Here is a 5,000-nt window from a genome sequence, read left to right on the forward strand (position 1 = left end):
ACACACACACACGCACACACACACACACACACACACACAGCAGGGCCTCCCTACTCTGGTCGCTTTTATGGGACCTGCTGAGAGGGCATGACACTGCGAGCTGAGAAACAGTCCCTCTCCACATCAGTGCATCATTTATACTCCCGAATCATAACTCAACTATATACCCTGTTTAATGATTCATCAGTCAGCACCAGAACCATTCCAGACTATGACCGGAAAACCCATAGAGACGCTACACTGCTAGTACATCTACTGCTGTACTGTACGAGAAAAGCACCCCAGCTCTGCAGTGGGACTAGCACACTAATACACCACCAGAGGCAAACTGCCGAGCAAAAGACCCACCGTACATTCATGTTAGTTCCTATAGCGATATATATGATGATATCATACCGAGTCAAGAGAGGCCTCATCGAATTACTGCCGGGAAATCCAGTCAGCTTACATGAGGAGACTCTCTTCAGTCGCTCTGTAAAAGACAGACAATCATATCACCCACCGCACATGCACACGGCGCGTCATTTCATCAACGGAGAGTGATAGAAGAAAAACGGTTAAGTGGTGTAATACAATTGTCCTCTTTACCCTGTCGGCGACGGCCTCGTTCTCGTTGGACGTTCCGAGTGATAACTCACTTTAGTGCAGTGTGTGTCCCTGGACGCTGCTCAAGAGAACGTTTCACACGGGTGAACGTCAGAAAGGCGTCCGGCGCCCAACCCTGCCCCGCTTCTGCCGAGTTCTGATGCATGGCGGTCGTTTAGCCAGCTTGTTGGGAGCTGTCTCATAAATTCACACATTCACTCACAAACACACACACACACACACACACAAACACACACATACACACACACACACACACACACACACACACGCACACATGTACAGAACTAAATAGAATCCAAAACTAAGAGGTTAACCAACAGCTACTTCCCCCAGGGGATCACTGTAGACAATTTTTACTACCTTAACCTTAAGCTCACAGCCACTTTACTACTTGAACTATCTATTTTATTACTAGTTGTACTGCTAATTGTATCCTGTCTTATTTGTCACTTATGTCCTGTACTATTATCACTTTTTCCTCTTGAATTATACCTATTGCCTTATTGTCTTGTGCTGCAATGTCAGGAACCGAAGCCTAAGACTTTTCCTCTCTTACACTTGTATAAATTGGGACGTAACAATAAACTTGAAACTTGACACATTAAACAGTACACACACACAAATACAGTACACACATACACACATGCGCATACATGCTCACACACACCTGATGCATGGCGGTCATTTGGAGTGTCATCAGCTGCGCCCAGCACCCAGCAGTGTTGGTTGCTGCGATTGTTCCCCACCATCTGGTGTCATTGAACCAGTGTTGTTGCTCTGGGTTTAATGGCTCTGGTGGTAGCCACTGTCATCACTCTTCAGGATGCTCTCCAGTGTGCATGTGAGTGTGTGCATGTGAGTGTGTGCATGTGAGTGTGTGCATGTGCGTGCCAGAGCCAGAGCCAGAGCCAGAGCTAGAGCCAGAGCCAGAGCCAGAGCCGTGCTGATGTACTGTCCTGACAGAGATCGCGGCCGTGATCCGTTGGCAGGTGCTGACTGATCAGACACCCATCAGAACCCTGGCAATTACTGCCTCATCAATTACTGCCTCATCTTCCTCCTATCTCCCGCCCCCTCTTTCTCTCTCCTTCTCTCCTCCTCTCTCTCTTTCTCTCTCGCTCTCTTTGGTAACAGTGAGTGTCGAGCGTCCCGCTGTAGGAAGTAATAGGAGGTCAGTGTGCAGCCAGCCAAAGTCAATGAGAAAAAGAGGTATCTAGAATAGATCACATTAGTTGTCATGTCTCTTTGGCTCTCCTCCTGCAGTAAACCCCCCCTCCCCCCCAGACCACTTTCCTCACTGACAGCTCATCCTATTCGTACATGAAACACTGCCCACCGCTATTCTATTTGGCTGTGCATATAGAAAACACGTCAAGGAGAGAGAGCAAAGCGTGTTTCTATGGTAGCTTGCGTCCTTCAAACTGAGATGAGGCGCGAATGCTTCATGACCAAGCGGCGGAGAGAGGCGGTATTAATCTGCCTTATGTCTAGTCACATGCGGCTAGCTAGCCGTACACATGAACTGTGTGGATAATAAGGGGAACAGGGGAGGCTAGTGGAGGTAGAAAGTGGAGGCCAGGCTCATTGGAATGCATGGAATGGAATGAGGAATGGTATCAAACACACAAATGTGACAGGGTCTGGTGAAAAATTCCCTAGTTAGGGCAAGGTCATTTTTCTATTTTTTATCAAAACAAGACGTGCTTGCTACCATCGTGTTGGTAGCTAGCTAGCAACTAAGAAAGAACATCGCTACGAACATCTAACTGCATGTTTAGCACATCACAACATGCTGATAGAACATCAACATGCTCAAAACACATAACTACACATAATTGGATGATCACACAGTCCTTGCTTTTGAACACGTCCTAAAACGGACCAGGACAGGGGTAGAGGTTGGCTGAAGCACTACAGTTTCCTCTGGTCTCTGTGAGTCATCATGGGCCATTTGCATCTGGTTTAAATGAGCAGAGTGGTTGTGTATTGTGAGGAGTCAGAGTAGGCGTGACACACTGATTAAGCAGAGCAGAGTGGTGCGTTAGGAAGCCGTATGTCACTCAATAACCCTGCTGCACACACACACACACACACACACACACACACACACACGCATACACACACACACACACACACACACACACGCACACGCATACACACACACTCACACACACACACACACATACACACACACACACACACACACACACACACACACACAAACACTTACAGTATGTCTCCATTCTGAATGACAGAACTAGGGCATTAACACTCCCTCTCCAATCACTGAGAACACTTCACCCTCAGGACTAGTCCTTTATATTGCTTTTCTCTCTCCCTTTTCTCCCTCCCTCTTTCCCCCCTTTCTCTCTCTCTGTCTCACACACACACACACATACTCTCTAACACTTAATCAAACACTCCAACAATAAGGAGTGTTGAGAGGAAGACAGTGCTTGACAAGCCTCTACAATCAACGTACAGTATGTGCTAGCAGCATTTAGCTCTTCTCAGAGGCTCTCTAGTGTACGTGCTCATGCACAGTCTATCTGTATGCTCTCTACGACATTCCCTCTGTAAATCAAGATCGGCTTAAGCCCAACACCATCAAATGTAGCCTGCCTTATTGATGTTCATAGTCTATTTAGGAGTAGACATACTTTTTACAGCACCTGAAACCAGAGTGGTATATGAGATTCAAATAGCTCCATATAGCTTCCTGGGTTAGCTTGATTTGAAAACCTGATTTATCCAATATAGATTTTTTTATTGGACTAACAACCGGTTGCCTGGCAACATGCTGGTATAACATAAATGAACAATTTCGCGTTGGCCAATAGAAAATGGACCTCTTCATTAGCGCCGCTGTTCCGAATAGAACACTCTGTCCAAAACAATTTGTATTTAATCATGTGAGAAAGAATCTGTGTGTGTCAGAACGAAGAGTCCCAATATCAGAGCGATAGTGCCTAAGATAGACAGTGCCTAAGATAGATAAACAAAAGTTTTTATTTTGTGGGTTTTGTTGTAGGTCCCTGGCTCTTATTGTCTTATTGTCTTATTGTTTTATTGTTTTGGTCCTTTCTGTCTTCTCTTTGATTTTGCCATGTTTTGTGTTGCATTGTGTTGTGTGCATTGTGCTTGCTTGTTTCCTGCATTTTATCTATTTTTACTGTGAAGCACTTTGGCTCAGCATTGCTGTACGTAAAGTGCTATACAAATAAAGTTGACTTGACTTGACTTGACTTGACTAAGATAGATAGGGTCTAAGATACCGGTAGATAGGGTCTAACCAAGGTCTGAATCCCCCCCGGCCATAGGCTGGTGGTGTTTATCACTGATATCTCAGGAGAAACTCTCTATTCTGAAGTGGATGGAAAAGGCGAGTGTGACATACGTAAGAAGGAAACCTTCGGAAACTCCTGGGGGGTGGGGGGGTCTGAGTCTGCTATGCCCTCTCACTCAGCTAGCATGTATCATTCTATCTTACTCTATCTGGTGGATACGAGCTGCAGCACTGTCATCGTTGCTCATAACTCCCCCCAAAACCCAACACTGTCTGGGGGCTGTCAGGCGCCTCTGACTCCCTAGCTAGCTAGCGGATCATTCTATCTCACTCTGTCTAGCGGTCATAGTTTCAGTGTGGGACTGTGTGTGTGTATGTGTGTGTTTTAAGAGCGATGCGCTCATCGTTGTTTAATTCCGAGAGAGATTGAAAGTGACGATATTATTATTGTGTCATAGGTCAATGGAAACAGTGTTCAGTGTTCACTTCTCTCTACTCCCCCCCTCTCGCCGACTCTCACCCTCTCACTCCCTCTCTTCTACTCTCACTCCCTCTCTTCTGCTCTCACTTCACTTCGGCTGAAATAGTTCCTCTATCCAGGTCTGTGTCGGGGGGAGGCTGGCGGAGGTTGGAGGATGAGCTCATTGTAATGATTGGGACGGAATGCGGAAGGGGGTCAAACACATTCCTCATTCCGTTCCGTGCATGACGAAGGAACCAGCCTCCCCTGGTCTGTGTGTGTGTGTGTACCTGTCTGTACGTGCAGCGTTCTCCATCCATCCACATTCCTTCTCCGCGGGTCAACCTGGGTCTATCCACGACAGTTTCACAGCTAACAGATCAGCCAGGACCTATAGTGGTCATTCTCAGAGGTCAGACAGAGAGGTCACACTCACTCATCTGTCCTGGTTCCTCTCACTCTCTCTCTGCCACCCAGGAGATCTGACAGACCTGAGTCCTCTCTCTCTCTCTCTCTCTCTCTCTCTCTCTCTCTCTCTCTCTCTCTCTCTCTCTCTCTCTCTCTCTCTCCTAGTTCTAACCCCCTCTAACCCCCCCCCCCCCAACTTTCCTCTCCTCTAACTCTCTCTCTGTCACCCGGACGATCTGA

At 46.9% G+C, this 5,000-nt stretch overlaps 1 protein-coding gene across 1 annotated transcript in view; it reads left to right on the forward strand.

Moving 5' to 3' along the window:
- Nucleotides 1–5,000, forward strand: part of ubtd2 (ubiquitin domain containing 2) — a 30,412-nt gene that overhangs the window by 23,898 nt on the left and 1,514 nt on the right. The window lies entirely within an intron of this gene.

Source organism: Nansenia antarctica (assembly GCF_963989245.1).
Source record: "Nansenia antarctica genome assembly, chromosome: 4".
Lineage (NCBI taxonomy): Eukaryota > Metazoa > Chordata > Actinopteri > Argentiniformes > Microstomatidae > Nansenia > Nansenia antarctica.